Source organism: Leucoraja erinacea, chromosome 22 (assembly GCF_028641065.1).
Source record: "Leucoraja erinacea ecotype New England chromosome 22, Leri_hhj_1, whole genome shotgun sequence".
Taxonomy (NCBI): domain Eukaryota; kingdom Metazoa; phylum Chordata; class Chondrichthyes; order Rajiformes; family Rajidae; genus Leucoraja; species Leucoraja erinaceus.
In genome coordinates, this window is record NC_073398.1 from 33,841,461 (window position 1) to 33,861,927 (window position 20,467).

Sequence of the window (20,467 nt, forward strand, 5' to 3'; positions counted from 1 at the left end):
ATTGGCCTCCATTGCCTTCTGAGGCAGAGGATCCCACAGATCAGCCACGATTAAATGGCGGTGCAGACTCGATGGGCCGAATGTCCAAATTCTCCTCCTGGACTAGTGGTGTGACTCAGTGGGAAGGCAGCAGGTATTTGAGAACCAAATCTTCCCGTGACAACACGCAGTTAACAAGCGAGGAAAACGATTTAATGTCAACTTCTGTGGAGATCTTCAACTATTTAGGTAAATGGATGAAATTCAGCGTGGACTGATTTGTTATTTATTCTATGTCTTTCCCAGATGCATTAACATCAGAGCAAGGCACCCGCAGAAATAAGTTTGTATATGAAAATCGGTAATATATTCAGCGCACACACAACAAAAATTCTGGTTTTATGTTTCCAAAGATAAAACAGTTCAAACCAGCTTTCAGCATGACATTTATGCTCGCTAAATCTCTTAGACAGATGAACAATTAACAGATTAGCGTTGGCAAAGATGAAATGGAGGCCAGGGCTATATAATGTAAATGCAGGATGATTTTTATCGTGCCCACCTTTTCTCTGCATTTAGAACTGACAAATGCAGAAAGAAACTTGGGCTTGCGGCAGCATTCAGGTGAAAATATGTAAAACTTTAATAAGAGTATGTGTCTGAGAAAATGGGGATTTTATTCATTTACAGGTTTGTGAGTGGTCAATAAAGGCATGCATGCAGTCACACAGTGTGGAAACAGGCCATTCGGCCCAACTACAGCCCCTTGCCGTCACCGGACAACATGTCCCACCTGCCTGCCTTTGGCCCATATTCCTCCAAATCTGTCCTATCCAGGTGCCTGTCTAAACATTATGAAAGACCCGACCCAGCCTCAACTACCTCCTCCGGCAGCTCGTTCCTTACACCCACCGTCCTTTGTGTAAAAAAGCAACCCCTCGGGTTCCTATTAAATCTTTTTCCCTTCACCTTAAACCTATGTCCTTTGGTCCTCGATTCACCTACTCTGGGCAAGAGATTGTGTGTCTACCCTCTGATGAATTTATACACCCTACAAGATGTATTTCTAAATAGCATATGTAACTATATATTTTTTAAATATTTTGTGAACAAATAGACTGATTGAAAGATACAGCATGGAAACAGGCCCTTCGGCCCACCGAGTCCATGCCGACCAGCGATCACCCCGCATTAACACGACCCTACGCAGACACTGGGCACAATGTTACATTTATACCAAGCCAATTAACTTGTAAACCTGCATGTCACTGGAGTGTGGGAGGAATTCGAAGATCTCTGCGAAAACCCACACGGGTCACGGGGAGAACGTACGAACTCCGTACAGACAGCGCCCATAATTGGGATCAAACCGCGGTCTCTTGCCACCATTCCAACCCATGCAGCAAACACAAGCCATTGGTTAATTGGATTCATTGACTGACTAATTGGCTGAAAGATACAGCATGGAAACAGGCCCTTCGGCCCAACGAGTTGGTGCTGACCATTGACCACTTGTTCACACTAGTTCTATGCTATCCCACTCCTTACGCACCAGTGGCAATTCGCGGAGGCGGATTAATCTACAAACAGATGTGAAGATATAGCTACTATCATAGAATCGTGTTACCAGAAATTAAATTTCTGCTTGCATCGGTGTGATGAAAATGGTGATTGAGTCAGTTTTCCGGAGTGATGCGCTCTGATGATATTTTACGAGATTGTTTGCGTTTTTGGAAAATGCAATGAGTATTTTTTGGTGTTTATCATCTTCTAGATCCTTCAACATTTCAATCATCACCGTACAGAAACAGAAAGAGCCAAATAAGTCTGATGAAGGGTTCCAACTGGTAATCTTATCTATTCTTTTGCTCCAGAGATGCTGCCTGAACTGTTACATAGAAACATAGAAAATAGGTGCAGGAGTAGGCCATTCGGCCTTTCGTGCATGCACCGCCATTCAATACGATCATGGCTGATCATCCAACTCGGTATCCCGTACCTGCCTTCTCTCCATACCCCCTGATCCCTTTAGCCACAAGGGCCACATCTAACTCCCTCTTAAATATAGCCAATGAACTGTGGGCCTCAACTTCCTTCTGTGGCAGAGAATTCCACAGATTCAGAGATAGATCGATCGATCGATCCAGAGAATTAGTTCTGTACCTCTACATAACTCCCTCTCCCCTGACTCCGTCTGAAGAAGGGTCTTGTCCCGAAATGTCGACCATGCCTCTTACGGTTTGTAACATACATTACGATCTGACTACCAAGGTGCAAGATATGATTAACAGGTTTGCAGATAACGTTAAAATCAGAAGTGTTTTTGATAGTGAGAATGATATTGGGGCCACAATATGATATTGATCATTTTGCTCAAAGAGCAGATGTAATGCTGATATATCTGAGGTCATACACTTATTTTAATTTTTATTTTATTTATTGGAAGTAAGTACGATACAGTGGTACCTTTTTTTCAGGTGCCAAATATATGTTGACATGATACATTCTACGTACAACTTCATGCACTTTGAAAGGATTGGTGAAGGTGGGTCTTAGGAATGGTTGATGGACAAAAATGCTGGAGAAACTCAGCGGGTGAGGCAGCATCTATGGAGCGAAGGAAATAGGTCGAGACCCTTCTTCAGACTGATGTCAGGGGGGAGGGGCAGGAAGAAGAAAGGAAGTGGCGGAGACAGTAGGCTTGTGGGAGAGCTGGGAAGGGGAGGGGAAGGAGGGAGATAGCAAGGACTACCTGAAATTGGAGAAGTCAATGTTCATACCGCTGGGGTGTAAACTACCCAAGTGGAATATGAGGTGCTGTTCCTCTAAGTTGAGGTGGGACTCGCTGGCCATGGAGGAGGCCCAGGACAGAAAGGTCAGATTTGGAATGGGAGGGGGAGTTGAAGGGTTGGTTATTGCGAACTGAGCGGAGGTGTTGGGTGATGGAACGGTGGTCTTTGAGGAACGGGGACCAGGGTGTTTAAAGTTTAAGAACACTTTACAATGATAGCACAGGCAATTAAGGGGTGACTACGGCATATCGGATGGCTCCCGTTATTGATCCATACAACTAACATAACCATGTTTGGGGTCTCGACCCAAAACGTCACCAATTCCTTCGCTCCTTAGATGCTGCCTCACCCGCTAAGTTTCTCCAGCATTTTTGTCTGCCTTTGATTTTTTTCCGGCATCTGCAGTTCTTTCTTAAACTAAAATAACTATGCTAGGCAGCTCGGTGGCGCAGCGGTAGAGTTGCTGCCTCACAATGGCGGAGGCCCAGTTTCGACCCTGACTACGGGTGCTGTCTGTACCGAGTTTTTCCCCGTGTCCTCGTGGGTTTTCTCCGGGTGCTACGGTTTCCTCCCACACTCCAAAGACGTGCAGGTTTGTAGGTTAATTAGCTTCTGCAAGTTATCCCTAGTGTGTGTAGAAATGATGCAACAGTGGTACGGGGCGATCGCTGGTCGGCGTGGACTCGATGGGCCGAAGGGTCTGTTTCCATACGCTATCTCTAACCACGAAGGTTTAAAGCCATCATAGAAACATAGAAATTTGGGTGCAGGAGTAGGCCATTCTTCGAGCCTGCACCACCATTCAATATGATCATGGCTCACCATCCAGCTCAGTATCCCGTACCTGCCTTCTCTCCATACCCTCTGATCCCCTTAGCCACAAGGGCCACATCTAACTCCCTCTTAAATATAGCCAATGAACTGTGTGGCCTCAACTACCCTCTGTGGCAGAGAGTTCCAGAGATTCACCACTCTCTGTGTGAAAAAAGTTCTTCTCATCTCGGTTTTAAAGGATTTCCCCCCTTATCCTTAAGCTGTGGCCCCTTGTCCTGGACTTCCCCAACATCGGGGGCAATCTTCCTGCATCTAGCCTGTCCAACCCCTTAAGAATTTTACGATTGCAGGTACCATCAAAGCACAATGGTACCTGTACATCCTTAGAAGACGAAGGAAATAATGTGAAAGGGACAATATTTAATAGGTCAGAGGGGCAGCTATTTTCACTATCTCCTCTGGCAGCCTGTTCCATATTCCCACCCACCTCTGTGTGGAAAAATCACCAGTTATGCCCCTGTCCCACTTAGGAAACCTGAACGGAAATCTCTGGAGACTTTGTGCCCACCCAAGGTTTCCGTGCGGTTCCCGGAGGTTGCAGGTGGTTGTCGGAGGTTGCAGGTAGTGGAAGCAGGTAGGGAGATTGACAAAAACCTCCAGGAACCGCACGGAAACTTTGGGTGGGGCGCAAAGTCTCCAGAGGTTTCCGTTCAGGTTTCCTAATTGGGACAGGGGTATAGATTGCAGATACATATGTGGCATCACAAGTAGCCTTTTGGCACACTGACCTTCATCAGTTAGAGTATTGAGTGTAGACGTTGGGAGGCCATGTTGAACTTGTACAAGATGGCGAGGCTGCATTTGGACTATTGTGTTCAGTTTTGGCCACCGTGTTATAGGAAAGATGTCGTCAAGCTGGAAAGGGTGCAGAGATGATTTACGAGGATGTTGCCAGGACTCGAGGGTCTGAGCTACAGGGAGAGGTTGAGCAGGCTGGGACTCTATTCCTTGGAGCACAGGAGGATGAGGGGCGATCTTATAGAGGTATACAAAATCATGAGAGGATCAGATCGGCATAGTCTCTTGCCCAGAGTAGGGGAATCGTGGAATTTGCAGGTGAGGGGCGGGGATCTTTTTCACACAAAGGGTGTATGGAACGAGCTGCCAGAGGAGGTCGTTGAGGCAGGTAGCATTGCAACATATAAGACACATTTGGACAGGTACATGGATAGGACAGGTTTGGAGGGATATGGGCCAAACGCAGGCAGGTGGGACTAGTGTAGATGGGACATGTTGGTCAGTTGGGGCAAGTTGAGCTGAAGTGGGCCACTGTTTCCACGCTGTACGACTCAAGTTCCTATTAAATCTTTTCCCCTCGCCTCACCACACACTTGCTCAGTAAAAGGGCAAGACCTTACGTGAAAGGCAGACAAGAATTCTGGAGAAACTCAGCAGGCGAGGCAACATCTATGGAGCGAAGGAATAGGCGACGATTCTGGTCGAGACCCTTCTTCAGTCTGAAGAAGAAACGTCGCCTATTCATTCGCTCCACAGATGCTGCCTCGCCCGCTGAGTTTCTCCAGCATTTTTATCTACCTTCGATTTTTTCACCATCTGCAGTTTATTTCTTAATCAGAAGTTACGCGATATGCTTTCCAAATGGGAACATGCGCACTGTTTAAAGGAGGTTTTTTTATTTTTTTATTTAATGCATCTTTGGGCTATGATAATGCCTTCTTGATTGAAGGCAATTGTTCGATAAAGGTCTCTGCTCCATAAGAAACATCGTTGTCAACTACTCCGAGCCATGATCGGTGCCCGCAATCCGAGATCACCTTTCTGCGCTGCCCTACATCTCGTTTGTTTTGCTGCACAGTTGTGCGATTGTCCCCGACTAAATGATTATTCCGTGCCATTACAACCACTTAAATGGGAGCATCAAATAACATGGGACGGGGGGTAAAGTAGGGAAATATCCATTGACTCGTACCATATACAGTTTCCAATGTTGGATACTGCTTAACGAAGCGGTTTTCAAACAAATTTAAGAGGCCAGAACAACAATGGGATGCAGAAGGCTGCTGTGTTCCCACACTGGGCGTTTGTAAGAGGGTGGCTTGATTTGAAAACCTGTAGAATTCCCAGCAGCAAATTGCTGCAAATTCAGCTGTCCAATTTTGTCAAGGGAGACGAGGATGTCGCGGAAGTGGAGAACTCCAAACCGTCCCGACGGGTAATGGCGGGACTGTCGTATGAGGAAAGATTGAAAAGACTAGGCTTGTATTCACTGGAGTTTAGAAGGATGAGTGGAGGTTCTTACAGAAACATATAAAATTATATAAGGACTGGACAAGCTAGAGAGATGCAGGAAAAATGTTCCCAATGTTGGGCGCATCCAGAACCAGGGGCCACAGTCTTAGAATAAAAGGTACGTCATTTAAGATTGAGGTGAGAAAAAACTTTTTCACCCAGAGAGTTGTGAATTTGTGGAATTCCCTGCCCACGGAGGCCAAGTCACTAGATGGATTTAAGAGCGAGTTAGATAGAGCTCTAGGATCTAGTGGAGTCAAGGGATATGGGGAGAAGGCAGACACGGGTTATTGATGGGGGACGATCAGCCATGATCACAATGAATGGCGGTGCTGGCTCGAAGGGCCGAATGGCCTCCTCCTGCACCTATTTTCTATGTTTCTATGACGTCGGAGTTCCGATCAACCCGGCGAGAGGGCCTGTACATCGGGCCGTCCATAGCGGCAACTGCCAAGGCACCTAGGCCCCGACCAAGGATAAACTAATGGAGGACAAGTGACTGAACGTTATTGTTTTCCAACACAGTGAGAAATATTGATTCCGCTATGGTGGAAGTTTATGATAAATTCAACTGTGTATTCGTATGGCTGTTGGATAACTCAAATTTCAAGTCAAGTCAACTTTATTTGTCACATACACATACATACACGATGTACAGTGAAATGAAAGTGGCAATACCTGCGGGATTGTGCAAAACAACAGAACAGAACAGAACCCCAATGTTGGGGGACAGAGCCTTCTCCAGGGCAGCTCCCGGGCTCTGGAACTCCCTCCCCCAACTGATCCGCAATTCCGTGTCCCTCACCATCTTCCAGTCCCGCCTCAAGACCCATCTCTCCACCTCTGCCTATCCTTAGCCCCACGTCCCCCTCCCTTTTCATCTGTGCTTGAATTGCCTCGTATTGTGTTTTGTATTGAATTCTGTCTTTACTTTGTGTACTAGTCATGTCTCTACTATTTATTTCATTCCGCTTACATGTTTTTCCTCCACTTGCTAAATGTTTGTAAGGTGTCCTTGAGACTCTTGAAAGGCGCCCATAAATATTATTATTATTATTATCATGTCCTTTTCTGCCTCACAGCGCCAGAGACCCGAGTTTGATCCTGATTAGGTGTGCTGTCTGTACGGAGTTTGTACGTTCTCCCCGTGGCCTGCGTGTGTTTTCTCCGTGATCTCCACTTCCTCCCACATTCCAAAGACGTGCAGGTTTTTAAGTTAATTGGCTTCGGTAAAAATTGTAAATTGTCCCTAGTGTATCTAGGATAGTGTTAATATGTGGACATCGCTGGTCGGCGCGGACACGGTGGGCCGAAGGGCCTGTTTCTGTGCTGTATCTCTAAACTAAACTAAACAAAGATCCTCCGACAAATGTTATTGTTGATATTATTTAAAATTGAGTAAATGGATAATAATTTGTACCGGCTATTAATGTATCTGAGCTTTTTATGTACATGCTTAAAACTACACCATCTCCTCTCCTCTGCTAATCTTAATATACATTTGGTCATTTTAAGATCCTTTTATTTGTCTGCAACTTGACTGATAGTATCGTTTCCATTTTAAGGTGAAATATCAACAAAAGGAATCTATTAAGTAAAAAGAGAGGGGAATTCATATAAGAGTATTAAGGGCTTGGACACGCTAGAGGCAAGAAACATGTTCCCAGTGTTGGGGGAGTCCAGAACCAGGGGCCACAGTTTAAGAATAAGGGGTAAGCCGTTTAGAATGGAGACGAGGGAACACTTTTTCTCACAGAGAGTTGTGAGTCTGGGGAATTCTCTGCCTCAGAGGGTGGTGGAGGCCGGTTCTCTGGATACTCTCAAGAGAGAGCTAGATAGGGCTCTTAAAGATAGCAGAGTCGGGATATGGGGAGAAGGCAAGAACGGGGTACTGATTGGGGATGGTCAGCCATGATCACATTGAATGGCGGTGCTGGCTCAAAGGGCTGAATGGCCGACTCCTGCACCTATTGTCTAAGAGGTTTCCATGAAAGTACTGAAGCAATTAAACATTTTTGGTCAAATACTTTTGAAATAATCTTCTGTAAATCATGTTGATAGTGTTGATTTTGGTTGGTTTCAAGTTTCATGAAGTTGTCAGAAATATATTTGGAACCGAGGCGAACATTCTGTTTCCCTCCTGCTAATGAGATTAAAAATAACTTCATATCTTAAATCTAACTGCAAAGAAAATATTTTTCCTCTTTGAATCATCAAAGTTATTTCCTTGTTATTTGCTGCAGTAAATCACGTTAAACTTTAGTATAGGTTTAGTGGAGAGATACAACGTGGAAACGGGTCGATCAGCCCACTGAGCCCGCGCCGGCCAGCGAGATATATATATATATATATATATATATATATATATATATATATATATATTGCCTTGGTATAAAATGTTTTAAAAATTGTAGGTGTATGTGTATATAAGTTAAAAAAAAATGTTGTGTATATATGTGTATATATATTTTTTTTTACATATATACATAGATACATACATAGAAAATAGGTGCAGGAGTAGGCCATTCGGCCCTTCGAGCCTGCACCGCCATTCAATATGATCATGGCTGATCATCCAACTCGGTATCCTGTACCTGCCTTCTCTCCATACCCCCTGATCTCTTTCGCCACAAGGGCCACATCTAACTCCCTCTTAAATATAGCCAATGAACTGTGGCCTCAACTACCTTCTGTGGCAGAGAATTCCACAGATTCACCACTCTCTGTGTGAAAAATGGTTTTCCCATTTTCTCATATACATATCTCATTTCTTTTTCACATATACATATACACACACACATGTACATATACACACACATATACATATACACACACATATACACACACATATACATATACACACACATATACACATACACATACATACACATATACATATCTCATTTCATTTTCACATATACATATACACACACATATACATTTTTTATAAAACATTTTATACCAAGCCAATTAACCTACAAGCCTGTACGTCTTTGGAGTGTGGGAGGATACCAAAGATCTCGCAGAAAACCCACGCAGGCCTCAGGGAGAACGTACAAACAGCACCCGTAGGCGGAATCGAACCTGGGTCTCTGGTGCTATAATGCACCTGTCCCACTTGGGCGATTTTTTTTTTTTTTTTTTTTTAAGGCGACTGCTTTTTTCATTTTTATTTTGCTCTTTTGATGCCCGCGGAAACTATCTGGAGAGTTTTTGCTGGAAAGCGTCTCCTTTCCCACTGGTGAATATGGTGGAGTGGGGACATTGTGCGGAGTCCCTCTGCCTCCTTGCGCAGCCGACCTTCCATCGCTATAAATATAGGAAAGGGAAGGAAATACAGAAACGATAACCTTTGTCTGTGGAATGAATAAAACAGTGGATGTTAAGACATCGTGCTTTCAGAAAATCGATGGCAATGCTACGCTCACTGGCTCAATATATGTATGTATAGATATATATATTTTTTTTAAATACAAATTGCAAAATCTCCTGGATATAAAACTGTTTAACTCACTTTGAAATTGAGCTCTTATCTGCTATATTTCAGCATCTGCGCTCAGCACCAGTGCATGTAAAGTGAATAGATTGGTTCCTTCTTCTAATAAATCATACTGACTGCCTCTCTTCCCTTCCCATCTGAGGCAGTAGACACTTGTTTTAATCGGGACGGATCACAAATGCAGGCTCGAAAGTCTCACAGAACTGGCTTGTTTTTTTTAAATAGAAAAGAGTAAATTCACCGCTGTTGTGAAACGCGCTCACGTTATACCAGCGCGTCATCGCACGACTTTGTAATGTCTTTCCTTTCGAGCAGAGAGTAAAATCTCTAACTAGTCTGAAGAAGGGTCTCGACCCGAAATGTCACCCATTCCTTCTCTCCAGAGATGCTGCCTGTCCCGCTGGGTTGCAGGAAAAATTGTTCCCCCCATGTTGGGGGGGGGGGGGGGGGGGGGGGGGGGAGTCCAGAACCAGGGGTCACGGTGTATAGAATAAGGGGGAAGGCCATTTAGGACGGAGTTGAGAAAAAAAGATTCTGGCCCAGAGAGTTGTGAATCTGTGGAATTCTCTACCACAGAATGGAGTGGAGGCCAATTCACTGGATGGTTTCAAGAGAGTTAGGTCTAATGGAATCTAGGGATATGGGGAGAAAGCAGGAACGGGGAACTGATTTTGGATATGATCAGCCATGATTGTATTGAATGGCGGTGCTGGCTCGAAGGGCTGAATGGGCCACCCCTGCACCTATTGTCTATGTTTTCTAAGTTACCCCAGCATCTACAGTATAAATGTACCTTGTTATTTAATACGCAGTCGTGTGTGATGCTCCGGTGGAGAAGTGAATAGCATGTGTAGGAAGGAACTGCGGATGTTGGTTTACATCGAAGATTGACACAAAATGCTGGAGCAACTCAGCAGGACAGGCAGCATCTCTGGAGAGAAGGAATGTTCGGCATTTCGGATCTTCAGGCTGACTCGAGGGAGACACAGATACGGAAGGGGCGAGGAGTGAAGATGAGAGGTGTTTTAGTGGTATTGCAGGGTGATCTAATAGAGGCGTACAAAACCATGAGAGGACTAAGTGATCTTAAAGACTCTCTTGCCCAGAGTATGGGGAATCGAGAAACAGGAGACATAGGTTTAAGGTGACAATAGAAAATAGGTGCAGGAGTAGGCCATTCGGCCCTTCGAACCAGCACCGCCATTCAATGCGATTATGGCTGATCATCCCCAATCAGTACCCCGTTCCTGCCTTCTCCCCATATAGAAAATAGATGCAGGAGTAGGCCATTCGAGCCTGCACCGCCATTCAATATGATCATGGCTGATCATCCAACTCAGTATCCTGTACCTGCCTTCTCTCCATACCCCCCTGATCCCTTTAGCCACAAGGGCCACATCTAACTCCCTCTTAAATATAGCCAACGAACTGTGGCCTCAACTGCCTTCTGCGGGAGAGAATTCCAGAGATTCACCACTTTCTGTGTGAAAAATGTTTTTCTCATTTCGGTCCTAAAAGACTTTCCCCTTTATCCTTAAATTGTGACCCTTTGTCCTGGACTTCCCCAACATCGGGAACAATCTTCCTGCATCTAGCCTGTCCAACCCCTTAAGAATTTTGTAATGGATAATATCCCCTGACTCTGCTATCATTAAGAGATGTTGGGAAGTTGTATTTAAGAAGGAACTGCAGATGCTGGAGAATCAAAGGTTACACAAAAAAGCTGGAGAAACTCAGCGGGTGCAGCAGCATCTATGGAGCGAAGGAAATAGGCAATGTTTCGGGCCGAAACCCTTCTGGAAATAGGCAACGTTTCAGGCCGAAACCCTTCCGGGTTTCGGCCCAAAACGTTGCCTATTTCCTTCACTCCATAGATGCTGCTGCACCCGCTGAGTTTCTCCAGCTTTTTTGTGTAACGTTGGGAAGTTGTATGTTTGGAAGCTCAGCGATTTCAAGACGTGCTATTAAAAGACCTTAAAATTCGAGCCTGACATCAAAGGGCCCGTCCCACTTCCGCGATTTATTTTTAGGCGACTTGCCAGCACCCGTCATATGGCCGCGACCTGCGAATGTTCGAATATGTTAAAAAAAATCCAGCGGCAACCAGAAAAAGGCGCGACTCTTTGGGCGACCACTCACCACCATACAGCCAACATGTCGCGCGGGGTGATGCCTTTACGGTCCTGAGCAGTCGCCCAAAGAGTCGCACCTTTTTATCTGGTCGCCGCTGGATTTCCAACAGGTTTAAAATTTTCGGCCACCTGCTGCGACTATGGGGGGTTTGCCGGCCAGTGGCCGAAAAAAATCTTGTAAGTGGGACAGGGACTTAAATATATTAATTGAGATTTAAATTAGGGTTAGTCAAGGGCCCGAGAATTACAGCTACCTGTCTCTCTGAAGAGAGCCACAATGGCAGCACCTAACCACGAAACAACTTTTATCAGCGAGTTCTCGTGTTGAAAGATAAAATCCACCTTCAGCTCTTAAAAGGCAGGAGATAAGCTGCTGCTGAACAAATTGATAATTACAGTATCTTTACACGGTATATCTGTTGCTGGTGGACTCCGCAGCTATGAGAAATAAAGATATGTGCATTAGACATGTGGGGGCGACGTGGCAGGCAATCTTGGAAAAAATCAAACGATATTAGGTTGTATTCCTTCGTGTTCTGCAAGTGTGTTTTTAATTGCACGGTTTCAATGTCGAATGGCGTTGGGCCCTGGTGAACGTGTACAGCCACGCATCTGCAAAGGAAGCTTGTCTTCTGATGGTTTGGGCAGATTGTCGATCACTGATGTGGTCTTCACCTGCATCGAGGTAGAGAGCAACGAGGAGTAGCTTCTCTCTGAATGTGACGAACCTCGGCGTGAGATATCTAGGTCATTGCGTGAGGACTTTAAGTTTAGATTAGAGATACATCATGTCCAAGTCGGCCATCTCGCGAGTCCCACTTTCTCGTCCACTCCCTGCACGTTAGGGCCAATTCCGTCTTTGGAAACGCACGCACTTCCAATAGACAATAGACAATAGACAATAGGTGCAGGAGTAGGCCATTCGGCCCTTCGAGCCAGCACCGCCATTCAATGTGACCATGGCTGAACATCCCCAATCAGTACCCCGTTCCTGCCTTCTCCCCATACCCCCATATATGGACACACTGATCTGTTTTGTAGTAAATGCCTACTATGTTCTGTGTGCTGAAGCAAAGCAAGAATTTCATTGTCCTATCAGGGACACATGACAATAAACTTGGACTCCACTATTTTTAAGAGCCCTATCTAGCTCTCTCTTGAAAGCATCCAGCGAACCTGCCTCCACCGCCCTCTGAGGCAGAGAATTCCACAGACTCACAACTCTCTGTGAGAAAAAGTGTTTCCTTGTCTCCGTTCTAAATGGCTTACTCCTTATTCTTAAACTGTGTGGCCCCTGGTTCTGGATCCCCCAACATCGGGAACACGTTTCCTGCCTCTAGCGTGTCCAAGCCCTTAACAATCTTATATGTTTCAATGAGATCCCCTCTCAGGCCCTTAACACATGGAAATTTCTCGTTTGTATTGGGAGCAGTTTATTCCAAGTCCTAGTGACTCAACAACATTTTCTTTAAACTTTGCATTCCTGTCTGGGCCTTTTGAGTTATCGGAGAGATTCATAGTAAGTCTGCCTTCGATGTTCTCTCAGAAAGATGCCTGGGGTGGAGGTAGGTGGGGGTGGAAGTGGTCGGCACAAGGTAAGATCATGATACTTGGAACCACGCTATCAGATTGACCGATAACGCAGTCGCAGCTAATGCTCGTCAAGAGCTGGCAAGAAACATAGAAACGCAGAAAATCGCCACAGGAGTAGGCCATTCGGCCCTTCGAGCCAGCGCCACCATTCAATGTGATCATCCAAAATCAGTACCCCATTCCTGACTTCTCCCCATATCCCCTGACTCCGCTATCTTTAAGAACCCTATCTAGCTCTCTCTTGAAAGTATCCAGAAAACCTGCCTCCAGAGAATTCCACAGACTCACAACTCTCTGTGTGGAAAAAGTGTTTCCTGATCTCCTTTCTAAATGACTTACCCCTTATTCTTAAACCTTGGCCCCTGGTTCTGGACTTCCCCAACATCGGGAACATGGACTCTAGCATGTCCAAACCCTTAATAATCTTATATATTTCAATAAGTTCCCCTCTCATCCTTTTAAATTCCAGAGTATTCTTTCAATACCTTTCTTCCCATATCCCTTGATTCCGTTATCCCTAAGAATAAATCCAACTCTCTCGAATTCATCCAGTGAATTGGCCTCCACTGCCTTCTGTGGCGGAGAATTACACAGATTCACAACTCTCTGGGTGAATTTTTTTTATTCATCTCAGTCCTAAATGGCCTTGCCCCTTATTCTTAAACTGTGGCCCCTGGTTCTGGACACCCCCAACCAGAAATCCAAGGCAACATGTTTCATCTAAAATCAATCCATGAGAGTTTTTTTTAGTTTAGTTTTAGAAATGCAGTGTGGAAACAGGCCCTTCGGCCCACCAGATCCACACCGGCCAGCGATACCCGTACAATTACACTAGGGACAATTTACAATTTTACTGAAACCTATTGGCCTACAAACCTGTATGTCTTTTGAATGTGGGAGGAAACTGGAGATCCCAGAGAAAAACCACGCGGGAGAACGTGCAAACTCCGTACAAACAGCACCCGTATTCGGGATTGAACCCGGGACTCTGGCGCTGTAAGGCAGCAACTCTACCTCTGAGCCACTTCAATGTTTATCCATTGGGTAACTTGCTTTAGGCTGTTTGGAAAATAAATTCTGCAATTACTTTCTTATTTGTCTGGATAGAGTGGATGCGAAGAGGATGTTTCCAGAAGAGTCTAGGATTAGAGGCCACAGCCTCAGAATTAAAGGAGATAACTTTAGAATGGAGATGAGGAGGAATTTCCTTAGTCGGAGGGTGGTGAATCTGTGGAATTCATTGCCACAGACGGCTGTGGAGGCCAAGTCAATGGAGGCTGTGGAGACCAAGTCAAGTTTAAGGCTAAAATTGATTAGTATGGGTGTCAGGGGTTACGGGGAGAAGGCAGGAAAATGATGTTGGGAGGAAAAGATAGATGATTGAATGACAGAGTAGACTTCTTGGGTCGAATGGGTCTTAGAATAAAGGGGAGGCCATTTAAGACTGAGGTGAGAAAAAACTTTTTCATTCAGAGAGTTGTGAATTTGTGGAATTCCCTGCCACAGAGGGCAGTGGAGGCCAAATCACAGGATGGATTTAAGAGAGAGTTAGATAGAGCTCTAGGGGGCTAGTGGAGTCAAGGGATATGGGGAGAAGGCAGGCACGGGTTATTGATAGGGGACGATCAGCCATGATCACAATGAATGGCGGTGCTGGCTCGAAGGGCCGAATGGCCTCCTCCTGCACCTATTTCCTACGTTTTCAATGTTTTCGATGAATGACCTAATTCTGTTCCTATGACTTGCAGTATGAACATGAATCATGAACAGTCTAATTCTTCTTTTGTTGAAGATACTCCAATCTTGCTATCCAAGCTTTCCATTCACATTTTGTTTCATATTTTTTCTCAGTATCAATTTTTAACAATGATTCTACGAAGTATATTGGGGTTGCGGTAGAGGTGCTGCCTTACAGCGCCAAAGTCCTGGGTTCGATCCTGATTATGGGAGCTGCCTGTACAGAGTTTGCACGTTGCCTGTGGTCGATGATCTACCTTTCTATCACTCTATACCTCTGTAACAATTGCAGCCAGTGTTATAATGTAAATGCGTTTGGTACTGATTGTGGACGATCAGCCTTAATCACATTGAATGGTGGTGCTGGCTTGAAGGGCCGAATGGCCTACGCCTGCACCTATTGTATATTACGTTTAAAACTTTGAACTAATGGCCAGACATTAACCGCATAAAGCCATGTTTTTGTACCACCTCCAACCGTGAAGCCCTAATAGCCCTTTATGCCATTCATATGATCCTTCATTTGACTTTCATATGAAGAAAGACTTGGCTTGTACTCGCTAGAATTTAGAAGATTGAGGGGGGATCTTATAGAAACTTATAACATTCTTAAGGGGTTGGACAGGCTAGATGCAGGAAGATTGTTCCCGATGTTGGGGAAGTCCAGAACAAGGGGTCACAGTTTAAGGATAAGGGGAAATCTTTTAGGACCGAGATGAGAAAAACATTGTTTTCACACAGAGTGTGGTGAATCTCTGGAATTCTCTGCCACAGAAAGTAGTTGAGGCCACAGTTAATTGGCTATATTTAAGAGGGAGTTAAATGTGGCCCTTGTGGCTAAAGGGATCAGGGGGTATGGAGATAAGGCAGGTACAGGATACTGAGTTGGATGATCAGCCATGATCGTATCGAATGGCGGTGCAGGCTCGAAGGGCCGAATGGCCTACTCCTGCACCTATTTTCTATGTATCTATGAATGTGTGGAACAATATTTTCCTTACGGTACACATTTTGCAAGTCATACACTGTGGAAACGGGCCATTTGGCCCAACTTGCCCACACCAGCCAACATGTCCCATCTACAATAGCCCCACCTGCCTGCGCTTGGCCCCATATCCCTCTAAACCTGCTCTATCCATGTGCCTGTCTAAATTGTCCCTGGTGTGTGTAGGATGGAACTAGTGTACGGGTGATTGTTGGTCAGTGTGAACTCAGTGGGCTGGAGGGCTTGTAGCTCCGAACTAAACTAAACTAAATTATATTGGACTAATCAAGTTCAAGTTCCACTTATTGTCACGTGCATCAATTGGTACAGTGAGATTTGAGTTACCTTACAGCCACACGAATAAAAAGAACACAACACACGATAGAATTCAACATGAATATCCCCCACACAGCGGAATCAACGTTCCCCACTGTGAGGGAAGGCACTAAAGTCCAGTCATCTTCCTCCCTGTTCACCCGTGGTCGAGGCCTTTGGACTCTCCGCAGTCGCCGCTACAGACGGCCCAATGTACAGGCCCTCTCGCCGGGATGATCTAAACTAAACTATACTGGATATTATTCAAGAATAAACATTGTTTTAAAGCTGAGAAGAGCTGTCGGAGTGCCCGGAAAATAGTCTTCAGAGAGGAGCAAACACAGTTTACACAATCTGCTCCAGACTCCATCTTCTGCAGTCTTTTGTGCCGCACTTTCTGTCCTCATCGCAAAAGGGAGCAACCAGCAACTCTAGGTCACAGCCTCAGCAGTGAAGGACGTTCTTTTCGGACGGAGATGAGGAGGAATTCCTTTTATGCAGAGGGTGGTGAATCTGTGGAATTCTTTGCCACAGAAGGCTGTGGAGGCCAAGTCAATGGATACATTTAAGGCAGAGGTAGGTAGATTCTTGATTAGTGTGCTGTTGTATTTTGACAAAATAAAGCAACTGACAGTAAGGAGTTTTCTTGTAAATGAGGAAAACTCAGTGGATTTTTCTTTCAGCTCCCTGTGATGGAATTTCTTACTTCTCTGGTATAAATATTTTCAAATTGTACTCGGAGAAGGACTTAGTTTGTTCGCCATTGTGTAGAGCATATCTCAAATACTCCTAAAGCAAGCAATAACTCAATTTTGGCAAAATTGTCAATTTCTTCCTTTTGGCAAATTAGGGTAGTGTGGGTATCGAGGGTTATGGGGGAGGAAGGCAGGAGAATGGGGTTGGGGACTGTAGATCAGTGCATGTTCCTTTAACCATAGTGACCTCCCCATTACTAACCACTCCCCATTGTCTCCAGTATGATTGTAGTGTCCCCACCTCTAGCTCGCTCTCTAGCTCCAGTGATGACCACGGACAGCTACAGCCTAGTGTTAACTCTAGTATTAATAAACAGTTACAGTAAAAAGACTTGTGTGTGCAGTAAGTCATTTTACATGGTGTCAGAAGTGGGATACGAACCCACGCCTCCAGTGATGACCACGGACAGCTACAGCCTAGTGTTAACTCTAGTATTAATAAACAGTTACAGTAAAAAGACTTGTGTGTGCAGTAAGTCATTTTACAGGGAGGGAGAGGTAGATCAGCCGGGATTGAATGGCGGAGTAGACGTGATGGGCCGAATGGCCTAATTCTTCCCCTATCACTTGCGATCTTTGCTCGCGACCTTTTCAGAAGTCCCCCCCCCCCGTGCGTTATTGTGCTACGCCAGACCACTGAGGGGCCGAGTCTGCAGAATCGCATCGGTAATTGTCAATGTCGAGATTAACTGCAGAGGGAAGATAAATGATCATCACCGCTCTTCGCAGAAGATGCTAATCTCCCGCTCGAACTCGCAACGACGCGGAGGGAAAAATCTCCCAATCTCCAAACCATGAAAGCACAGATGCGGCTTGAATTATCTTGCAAACATTCCTCCCCCCCCCCCCCCCACCCCATCCCCACTTTCAAAACCAAAACGCTCTGATACTGAAGCAATTTGGAGAAGGAATGTTCTGACATGCATCATCTTTTTTTTTTTTTAAACCGCAGTTACCACCCCAGTACATTGATGTTCAAGTAAAAGGTGTAAACACTCTTTGGTGAACGATAGATTTGTATCACTCTCGTGGGTTTGCAAACGTATGCTTGATATTTCATGCTTTGTTTTACAGGCAGGAGCTCGTGCTCAACTTTATTTAGTTTGATTATTTTTTTTTTTTAAAAAGGAATGCGGTCAACTTAAAAACACACAAACAGTTCAAACGAATTCTTCGTCCGAAATTATCGCAGTCGCTGCCTCAAAAAGGCTGGCAGCATCATCAAGGACCCACACCATCCTGGCCACACACTCATCTCCCCGCTACTTTCAGGTAGAAGGTACAGGAGCCTGAAGACTGCAACGTCCAGGTTCAGGAATAGCTACTTCCCCACAGCCATCAGGCTATTAAACTCAACGCAAACAAAACTCTGGACATTAATAACCCATCATCAGTTTATTTGCACTTTATCTGTTTTATTTATTCATGTGTGTATATATTTATACAATGGTACATGGACACACTGATCTGTTCTGTATTCATGCCTACTATATTCTGTCTTAATGTGAAAAAAACAACAAGAAGCTGGTCAAACTGGTTAAACAAGCTAGCTCAGTGCTGGAGGGGAGAGTAGACTCTGGGATGGATGTGCTTGAGAGGCGTATGAGGCACAAGGTGCAGGTCATCCTGAAAAACTCCGGGCATCCCCTCCATGTAATTCTGGAGAGTCAAACGAGCACTCGGAACAACAGCCAGCTCCTCTCCCTGCCCTGTAGAACGGAGCGGTTCAGGAGATCCTTCACCCCTGCAGCCATTAGATTTTATAATTCGGACCGCTAGGCTGTAGGGGGATGCATTTTTGCAATTTTTAATTTTTAATTGTTAATTATTGGTCTTTTTAAGTATTTATTGCTCTCGGGTATTGTCCACAGTGTATCCTATGTATTTTCTGTCTGCGCTCGTTTTGAATCTGTGGGTTTGTTGGTTGGGGGCTTCTGGACATCTGAAATTCCCTGAGGGGATCAATAAAGTATATATTATTATTATTACCTGTTCATGTGAAGGTGAATGTATATATCTGCACTGTACTCTAAAGCAAGCTTTGCTTCGATCAATTATACTCAAATAATCGATCAATAACGCTCAAATTAGCGATTGATGCTGCTAAGAATGCAGCGATCAGTGAATTGAACTGCAAATTTAATGACTTTCAAAAATTCTGTTCAATTTAACGTGAATCTCTCCGGCCTGATAGGTAATTACTTTGGCTTTGGCTAAACACATCAGCAAAGCCTGATGAAAGGATTACTGTTTAAGGCTAATTGATCTCTGAGCTATTAATCACAAGTATTGGTTCCATCTGGGTGTCAGTGGGATCAATGTGTAGGATGGCGCGCAAATATTTTGTGAATCCCAAAATCCCGGGGCGCCTCACGCCACCACGTCTCACCACACGCCATGCGCGCATAATGCATGTCATACGAGAAGGCAGGAGAATGAGGTTGGGAGGGCGAGATAGATCAGCCATGACTGAATGGCGGAGTAGACTTGATGGGCCGAATGGCCTAATTCTGCTCCTATCTCAGATGAACTAATTCTATCCGCCACAACCACCACAATCTGGTTCCTCAACCTTGCCTGAAGCACGTTAGAATTTACGAATGGTCTGAAAAGTTACAGTAGCACAGTATTTGAACATCATTGCCAATGACAATAGGTGCGGGAGTAGGCCATTCGGCCCCTCTAGCCAGCACCTTGCATTACCAAAGTCCCACAGTTAAGTCTACCTATTACAATGCAAGTCAGATGAACATTGAACTCAATTGGTAGTGCGATGTTTATCTCAGTATTTTATTCTGGTTTAGTTTTTGGCTTATAAGCAGACCGCTGTGACGAATATAGGGTTGGGAGTGTCACTCTCTGTCTAAGATTGCTCATCTAGTCGCATACAGTTGATAAATAAAAACTGATTAGTTTGCAGATTAAAAGATAAATTAAAAATCCTTGTCGTGCAGGAGGCTGAGGGTTGATTGAAATATTGAATATGTCGGGGAAATGCACAGTCGTTTACAGACTGGGGAATACAAAGAAGTGTCCCGACCTGAAACGTCACCTATCCATGTTCTCCACAGATGCTGCCTGACCCGCTGAGTTATGGTGCAGCAGCATCTATGGAGCGAAGGAAATAGGCAACGTTTCGGGGCCGAAATCCTTATGGAAATAGGCAACGTTTCGGGCCGAAACCCTTCCGGGTTTCGACTCGAAACGTTGCCTATTTCCTTAGCTCCAGAGATGCTGCCTGACCTGCTGAGTTACTCCAGCACTCTGTGAAACGTCACCTATCCATGTTCTCCACAGATGCTGCCTGACCCGCTGAGTTACTCCAGCACTCTGTGAAACGTCACCTATCCATGTTCTCCACAGATGCTGCCTGACCCGCTGAGTTACTCCAGCACTCTGTGTCTGTCTTTGGTATAAACCAGCGTTTCATAAGTGATAGGAGCAGAATGTGGCCATTCGGCCTATGGCGTCTACTCCGCCATTCAATCATGGCTGATCAATCTCTCCGTCCCAACCCCATCTAAAGAAACTGCTTTTCCTTTTTCCGTTTCAAAACATTGTTTGAGCACGAGGTATTTAAGTGGGCTTCTTCACTG